The sequence below is a fragment of the Aethalodelphis obliquidens genome, unplaced genomic scaffold (assembly GCF_003676395.1).
Source record: "Aethalodelphis obliquidens isolate GAN/ISIS:26980383/991018 unplaced genomic scaffold, ASM367639v1 scaffold7, whole genome shotgun sequence".
NCBI classification, from domain to species: domain Eukaryota; kingdom Metazoa; phylum Chordata; class Mammalia; order Artiodactyla; family Delphinidae; genus Aethalodelphis; species Aethalodelphis obliquidens.
This window is the reverse complement of record NW_020837951.1, coordinates 38,771,623-38,780,935: the sequence shown is the minus strand read 5'-3', so window position 1 is coordinate 38,780,935 and position 9,313 is coordinate 38,771,623.

The window sequence follows — 9,313 nt, the reverse complement described above, 5'->3', positions numbered from 1 at the left end:
GGGGGGGGGGGGGGGGGGGGGGGGGGGGGGGGGGGGGGAGGGGAGTTATGGGTTGTGTTAGTTCATTACTTCAAATAAGATGCTTGAACCCTTTACCTTCTTTGCACCCATCTGATACTGGTTTCCCTGGTAACGGAATCAGGGATGCCACCCACCCCCCACCCCAAGAGCTGAGAGCAGGAACTCTTACTTTACTGATCTCGGAAGATAACACTGAAGGGGAGAGTCATGAAGGCTACGGTTCCTGGGTTCAGCCAAAGGGGTGAAAGAAGAAAAGGAATTAAAGTGACCTGAAACTTCATAAGGCTTTAAAAAAAAAATAAAACAAGGGTTTCTTTAATTCAAAATCTAGTCATTCAAGTAAAACAAATATACAGATGATGGTCTGCCAGGGACCTTAAGAAGTGCCATGCCACAGGTCTCAACAGCTCCTCTCCCCACGGCTCATACTCATGCATTTTCTTATGCATCATGCTCACTTTGCTTAGAGGGGAAGAAAAGAAAAAGGAAAATTCCAGACTAGGGCTCATTGGGTCATTTTCTTCCTGTAGATCAGTGTTTTCTTATACTGAGTGATTTGCTTTCCAAGGGACTATAGTTGTTTTTAAAAGGATTTTCACTGCAGACGGTACGTTAAATGGAGAATGTGGTAGCATTAAAATGACTGTCTGCTTAAAAAAATAATATACAAGAAACCATAGGGGAAAGAAAAGAGTGGCCATTAAACTAAACTATTAAGAATGGTTGCACTTTACATTCCAAATGTGAAGTTATGTATTGGGGCTATTACAATTGCAGAGTGCTGTGTAGTGGATTCAGTAGAATGGCCATGTAAATTGAAAAGCAAACTAATGTCTCTTCAAGCTCTGGAAACCACAGAAGGAATTTGCTCCCAAGTGGAAAACTCTAGGCAATCAACCAATGAATCACTCACCCAAAGAACAAGAGCTTTGTCTTTCTCATCAACTGTCTTTTGCACAGAAGTGAGATACGGGTCACTTCATACAATAAGAAAACCAGAAGGGCATAGGTTTTGTCACAGAGACCTCACTTGAGTGCTGATGGTTTGTATTATGGAAAGGGAAACAGTGTGTTCCTTTCTTTCATTTTGCCATATAAAACATTCTCATGAAATATTACAACTGAAATGCTTGATAAAAATAAAACTCTTGATTGAGACGCTTGTGTTGGGTGGAGGGAACAGATTTTACTTTTATGCAAACAAGAAAGCCAACTACAAACATGAAAACTAGGCTTATAATATATTCACACCCTATGATCTAAAAATCCCATGCTTGAGGTTATACCAAAGAAGTAGTTCAAAAGAAGAAAAAAGTTCTATACATGGAGATACTTGATGCAGTAGTGGTTATTAGAGTTAAAATGTGGTAAAAAAATAATAATAACCATGCAACACTGCAGAAGTAGCCTAATAAATGGTGGTGTATCATTTGATGGAACTAATAAAAATAACTGAAGACTATGCAGATATATGGGGGGAAAGAACTTGTGATAGTTTAATGTGAAGAACAGAATACCACAGAATGAAATGAGTGCTGTGCTTACATGTGAATGCACATAGAAAGAGACTTAAGGGAAATACCGCAAAAATAGAAATATTAGGATGGAGGCGTTTGCAGTTTTTTTTAAGCTTTATAGTTCCTTCCTTAGGGACATAGATCTGTATAGATTCTACATATATAAAAGACAGTAATCTGATTTTTGGACCCTCCTGCCTTACTTGCGTAAGTGGCTTTGCATGTTGGCTATTGCTTGCTCAGTCGGTTTCAGAGCATACAATAAAACTGGGTTGTTACACTGGTTAGCTCTCTAACTAGATACAGAGGGAGGAAAATAAAGAAATAGTATCAGGCTCTGCTTACAGCAAGGGCGATGGCCACATGCATCCAAAAAATGCTGACACTGACAATTAACAAACAGGTAGAAATTGTGCAAGCCTTAAAGCACACTCCTTTTGGGTGAAATGCATAGTATAGCCTTTAAAACTGCAAGAGATATATGCCATCCAAACTCTAAGGAATATTGATGCATACATTTTCTTCCTAGAGAGAACAGTCTGAATGATCAGTGTTCTAAGAGATGAACGGTACCCTCCCAACATACTTACTGACACTGTCAGCATCTTTTTCAGAGCTGAGATAAGCTATGAAGAGTAGACCTACACCAGTTGCCAGCAGACGGTGTCAGGACCGAAACAAGTCTGCAGCACCTCTATAAGTGCTGCAAAGCAATTCCAAGTTTCTTTAGAAATTGCCTTTTCAAATGTTGACACCTGAGTTTGGTTATTTCTAGGGAAAGATGCCAGCTCAGAAGGTCTTGGACACAGAGGCCTGACTTTACAAGACCCACAGATGTGCTTCAACAGACTAAACTGGAGTTGCTGACAGTGCCAGTTACTGATGTGCGAGCTTGAGTTCATTCTGAGACCATCTCCTCATTGCCCAAGGCATTCACAAATAACAAGAAGCAGGTAAGTTCAGTGGTCAGCCAGACAGGGACTCAAGTGGCAGCTTCTCAAACAAGAGTGACCAGCCAGCATCATGTTAAATTCTCAACATGGTTAAAGTCTCAAAAAATGATAAAAATTTGTAAATTTTGTTTTAAAAATCTCAAATTTCTTAAAATTGTTGAATTCTCAAAAAAATGGCATCTCATTTAATGCCTGCAACAATGCTGTGAGGTAGGCATTTTTATTACAATTTGACAGTTGAAGAAAGATCCTGAGGGACTAAGGAACTTGCCCAAGGCCATGTACATATGAATGTAGGTATATGTATACATATGAATCACCCCTAGTATCCTTACCTGATGGGAGTTGATTCCAAATGCAGTGTTCTCCTAACAGTGCCCAGTTTGTGTCCTCATTACAAGTAGGATATTACTCACACAACTACAGAAGAACCTTTTATTTTAAACAACAAAAATGCTATAGAAGTAGGTTATAGTTCCCTGCTTTTAACTCATTACTAACATTTACCGTCATTGTGGTTTCTAAATTACCTCCTTGAGGCCAGCAAAGAGTAACGATGGAAAATAATTAACACATGTAATTATTATAAACTATTGATTCTTAATATTGAAAATAAAACCCACAAGTTTATACAAAAGAAAGCTGTCTTGAAAAAATTGGACATCCACTTTAAGTGGCTGAAAGAAACTCGCAAGGGTCTATGAAAGGTTTTCTAGGAATTGTTAACAGGACAGACATATTAAGTATGAGGACAGGATGATCAAACAGCTGAGATCTTTAGGATCCTTTCAAAGAATGAATATAAGTTAGAACAAAACTAAATGGGGAAATGAGGTATCATATATGGCCCATCATTAGCAAATATTCTTTAGAGTAAGAACAATGTGGTCAACCTGAAACAAACTAGCATTGCCATGCTTTGCTGAGGGTAGTATAAATGGGCCCAATATTTCTGGAAGGCAATTTGGCAGTGAATAATATCAATGATCTGAAATATCACTCTATCTCTTGATGCAGTAATTCCATTTCTTGGGATTAACTCTAAGGAAAGGAACAGGAGTAAGGCGAGAATATGATATACAAACATTTTCTCTATAAGAATTGTATCTCGGTGTTCGAAATAGCCTATATGCCTAATAAAAGAGAAAGGGCAAGTTAGAGTAAACCCAGCATAGTAAGTTGTTTGTGAATAACTTTTAATAATAAAGTCAACTGAATAGCAAAAACCCTCAAATAACCTAATTTTTTAAAATGAGCAAAGGACCTAAATAGACATTTTTCCAAAGAACACATACAAATGGCCAACAAATACATGAAAAGGTTTTTAACATCACTGATCATCAGAAAATGCAAATCAAAACCACAAGGACATATCACCTCACATCTGTTAGGATATCTATAACCAAAAAAACAAGAGCTGACAAACACTGGCGAGAACATGGAGAAAAGGGAACTCTTGGTGGGAATGTACATTGGTTGAGCCACTACGGAGAACACTACAGAGGTTTCTCAAAATGTTAAAAATAAAACTACCATATGATCTAGCAACCCCACTTCTTTGTAGACATTCAAAGGAAATGAAATCATCTTGAAGAAATATGTGCACCCCCATGTTCATTGCAGCATTATTCACAATAGCCAATGTACAAAAACAATATACCTTGTGTCCATTAACAGATAAATGGATAAAGGAAATGTGACATATGTAAGTATATGTATGCATATATATATATATATATATATATATATAATGGAATTATTATTCAGCCTTTGAAAAGGAAAGCCTGCCATTTGTGACAAGATGAAATAACCTACAGAGCATTAAGCTAAGTGAAATAAGCCAGACAGAGAAAGACAAATACTGCATGCTGCATTATATGTGGAATCTAAAAAAAAAAATTCAAACTCATAGAAACAGTAGAGGATGGTTGACAGGGGTTGAGAGAAATAGGGAGAGGTTGGTAAAGGTACAAAATTACAGTTATAAGATAAATAAGGTAGAGGATGATAATAATAATGTATTGTATAACTGAAATTTGCCAGGAAAGTAGAACTTGTGTTCTCACGCAAAAAAAAAAGGTAAATATGTGAAGCGATGCATGTGTTAATTAACTGGATGTGGGGAATCCTTTCACAATGTATATGTATATTAAATCATCATGTTGGACACTTTAAATATTTTACTATTTTATTTGTCAATCATATGTCAAGCTGAAAACAAAAGAAAAAGTGAGAAGCAGGTTCCAAAACCACATGGACAAGTAGGTAGAACAGTAGAATTAAGACAATGGGCTTTGCAATCTGACCACCTGGGTTAAATCTCACTCTATAAACAATCAGTTGTGTGATCTCAAGCTGGTTACTGAATCTTAGTTTCTTCAGCGGTTAAATGAGTATGAAACCAGTAACTACCTCATTGGGCTTTTGTGAAAATTCAATGAGATAACACAAAGTGTTCAACTGTCCTTGGCACATAGTAAAACACTCAACAAATTGTTCACTTGTTCGCTATTATTAATCATCTGTACTATAGTTGATATAATTGGCATAAAAATAATATATTATTTCTAAGTGGTACAATTATAGGTTTTTATTTTCTTCTTTGTACCTTGCCATATTTTCCAAATTGAAAATCAGAGATATATGATACTTTTATGAATAAAAAAATAATCATGAGAAAACAACTGGAAGCCCTTGGACCAGTACCTGGAACACAGCAGTTCTTCCAAATACTTGCTGGAGCGTCAGCCACCGGCGGCCCTAGCCAGCTAATGTCAAATGAGTAATTCACATCCAAGACTGCTGAGAGCTGCCTGCCCGTCTCTTACCGTTGGTCTCCTTTGGGCAGTGACTCACCCACATGCCCCTCCATTACTGCCAGTAGATTCTTCCCCAGTGCCCCCCGCTGGAATAATTTCACCTTAGCCCAGTGACCGCCCCCATGTTGAGGTCACCCACTCAGTAAGCACTGGCTGACTGACTGAATCTAATATGATAATTTGAAGAAGAAAAACATTCTATAAAGTCAGCAGCTTATTGTTCTACATACAGTAAGTATTCCGGTTTTTGAAGAACAATTTCTAACTTTTAATTATGCATCACCACTCCAACATTGTGTACATTCTCGAGGCTTCCACTACATGAGGTGATTATGGTAGGTTTTCCAAGCCTTATAATAAGACTCACATAATTCACACTGAGTAATGGCTAAGTAAAAAAAAAAAAAAAAAGCAACTTTTTTAAGAGCTCAATTTTGGTTTAGACCTATTATAATATTTAGCTGCAAAAGTTAGTTTTGGGAGCAGAGACTAATGTAAGAACAGCAACATCAAAACAGTATGCCTTGCATTTTATTGTCATTTTACTTTTAATCCTCAGCCCAAAGCCAAAAGTATACGGTTATTCCAGTCTTAAGAGAATATGAATATACTCTAATAGTTGATAATTCTACTGTAAAGATTATTGCTCTAGATTAGCAGTTCTCAAAGTGTAGTCTCCAGACCAGCAGCCTCAGGAACAACTAGGAACTTGTCTGAGAAATGCAAATTCTCAGGTCCCACCCTGACCTACTGAATCAAAAACTCTGAGTCTGGGACCCAGAAATCTGAATTTTAATTAGTCCTCCTGGTGATTCTGATGCAGACTATAAAGTCTGAACACCAAACCACTTAACTGTTGAAGTGCTAGGACAAAATATGAAGCCAGAGAAGTTTTGGCTGTCTGGAGAGAAAGTTCACTGGGGCAGAAGATGCGCCTCACACAAGCTTCATCTTGCTCAGGGGAGCCTGAACCTGTGGTGATCTGACGATTTCACTGCCGAAGGAAGAGTGAAGAGAAGATATTCTTGAGAAACAAATAAGCCACGATCTACAGCAGGGCGGAGGGTCTGAAATGTCCTCCCTCACGCTCAAGCTGATGGCAGAGGAAGCAATCTCTTGATGGAATTAAACAGCATGCTGAAATTGAGAATTTGATCCCTTTCTCTGATTTGCTGGAAAACTTTTGGTAAAGTCACCACCTCGATGTGCCGTTAGCGAAAGTGCAATTTTAAAAATCCCTGTATCAATGCTTTGGAGCCCGTTGCTACTTGCCAGTCATGAAACAGTCAAAGAATTAACCCATCAAAAATCCCATCTCTCAGCCACTGTGAGGATGATTATAATTTATGTCAGAAACTTCCCTATCATCTGCCAAATAACAAAAACTTTAAAAATGTTAATTATCATATTGATGAAATGTGTTGTTCTTCTTATGAAGTACCAGAAACATCTAGTTATGAAAAAAGGCATTACAAAACCAGTCTCACTAGGCCTTCAATTTTTACCCAGCAAACTTCAATCCCACGGAAGAGCCACGTGGCAGAAACCTACGTTCAAGGTTAAGACTGTGAGTGACTTAAAACAAAACAGAACAAAAACAAGAGTAAATATATATAAAATAAAACCTATTAAAAAGAATGGGGAAAACAATCATTTGCATAAATTCAGTCCTAAATGAGTAAACACAAACCTATCTACACACCTCTATACATCAGGGAAATGTGCAAGTTGTAAATATTTCAGATAAAATGAAGAGGAAACCTGGAGAGCTGGGAACGATCACAGGCCACTCTGCAAGGCTAGAAAGAACAAACCTGAATTTGGTTCTATCTCCCATGAGGCCAGGAGGACACAGCTTCCCTGAGCCTTGGTTACTTAAATAGGGATAATGACATTCATCTCCTGATATTCTTATATGTGAACCTGCCTTGCACGCTCTCTAGGAGGATCTGAATTTGTTGAACACTAGTTTATAATCCATATTCAAGGCAAGAGGTACATAAACATTTGGCTTACCCAGGTGTCAACGATCACATGATTCCAATCTCCCGGGGGAGAGAAGTGGGGCCTCCTAACTTCACAGTTGAGGAAGAAATCTCCCATTCATGTCCTCCATCTGTGAGACAGTTGGTGGTCCCAGTCGTGCTTCACATCCCTGAGTCTGACCTTCAAGACCCTGAGAAGGAGGTATGACTATTTTATCGTTCCCGTTTAACAAGTGAGGAAACAACTGTCTCGGTAATTCCCCAAGATTCCAAACCCCGAGCAGAGGGACGAGCTCTGTAGAACGCCTCTTCCAGGACCAGACTAGAGTCTCATCCAAAAGCAATGGACTGGTTTCATCAGATTCAAGATAATCGATGTCTTGATAAGATCTAGACCCTCAGAAAATCCCATGAGAGAAAGAATATTGGAAGCTTGGGAAACCATAAAGCATGAAGGGAGAAAATGCACCAACAGAAAATAGGACTATTTCTTTAACCCAGAATCCCTTCAAATATATTCCCCCTTCTCCAGGAGCACCCGCTGCACAGTAGGAGAAATCTCGTCTCCCACGTGACTAAGTCCCCACCAAGGGACCAGTAGTGGAAGTGATGGACAAATTCCTAGTCACCTGCCTGGAAGCATACCCCTTCCCCTGGACTCCCACTCTTTCCCCACTGCTGACTAGGAGTGGAGGCCCACGGGAATAACGGTGCAAGTGCAGAGCTGCATCACTGCCCTGAGGCTCTGGGTCATAGGTGGGTAAGACACAAACCCTTTTGTGGTCTCAAAGCCACTGTACTGTTGGGTGCTGTTACAGCAACTTAACCTCTACTCTACAGAAAACAGGGATGGTAAGGCAGGGAAGGAGAGAGAACAGAAGAGGTAAACAGCTCATTAACAAGCCATCGGAGTCTGTAGTACAGAAACTTACTTCATTATACAAGGAAGGGATGAGAGAGAAATCAGCTTTAGTAATTAGGCCTTTGCCATCCACTTACTGAGAAGAGAAAATATTTAACGAACTATGTACATAAACATTATTTTGGCAAAAAGCAAACAAAATAATGTTAAGTGTATAAAAACAAGAAGGTCTGGATAACAAACGAAAAATGTTAAACTGCCAACAAATTGCTGGATCATAAGAAAATAAGAACATTAAAAGATTCCTTAGGTGCTATTTTTAAACAGCCAGAAAACCTGGTTTAAAATTATTAACCATTATTTTTGAAAATATAGCAGTAAATAATAGGTATATAAAGAATGAGTCATGCAGCCTTTCCAGGAGGAACCATGCACGGCAACTTATTAAAAGCCCAGGGTTACAGGTTTCATCTAATCAAATTAGTGAAAGCTTGTCCACAAAGATAAGGACCAGACTAATGACAGGGAGCCAGGGCTGTAGCTGCAGGGAAAAGCCTTAACGAGAAGGATGGAGCGAAGTGCTGAGTGTGGTTGGCTCACGTCAATTAATATAATAGATCAAATAAGTATTAATGAGATAAAACCAGCAGGCATCCCACCTTTCTTTTACAGGTTAATGAACTCCACAGCTTTGTGGATATCATCAGTCTTAACACTAAACCCAAGTCACCTCCCTTTCTTGAAATGTGCGGCTTGTGAAGGGAGAGACTAGAGATTTGAAAATGCTAGGCTTTCCTAGAGAAAAGAATATTCTATCTCCCAGTGAATCACCAAGAAAAGGCAAAGCTTTAATTTGTGACCTCGAATCACAACAGTATCCAAACAAAAGAATGAATCTTGGCAAAGTTATTTTTGCTTCCCAAATAAAATCGTCGTTAATAAACCTCCGGTTACTCATTATTCCTAGTCTTGACTTCCTGGTTAACTCAGAAGTGTTAATTAGGTTCTAGTGCGGTGGGAGTCCGTGACAAAATATATTTATAAAATAAGAAGTGCACTTTAAAACTTCCTCTACAAATGTTTGAACTTTGCTTATAGAACCCGCACCAACGATCCCAAAGCGTTGATAAAAACAATGAAGAAGAAGGAAAACCAC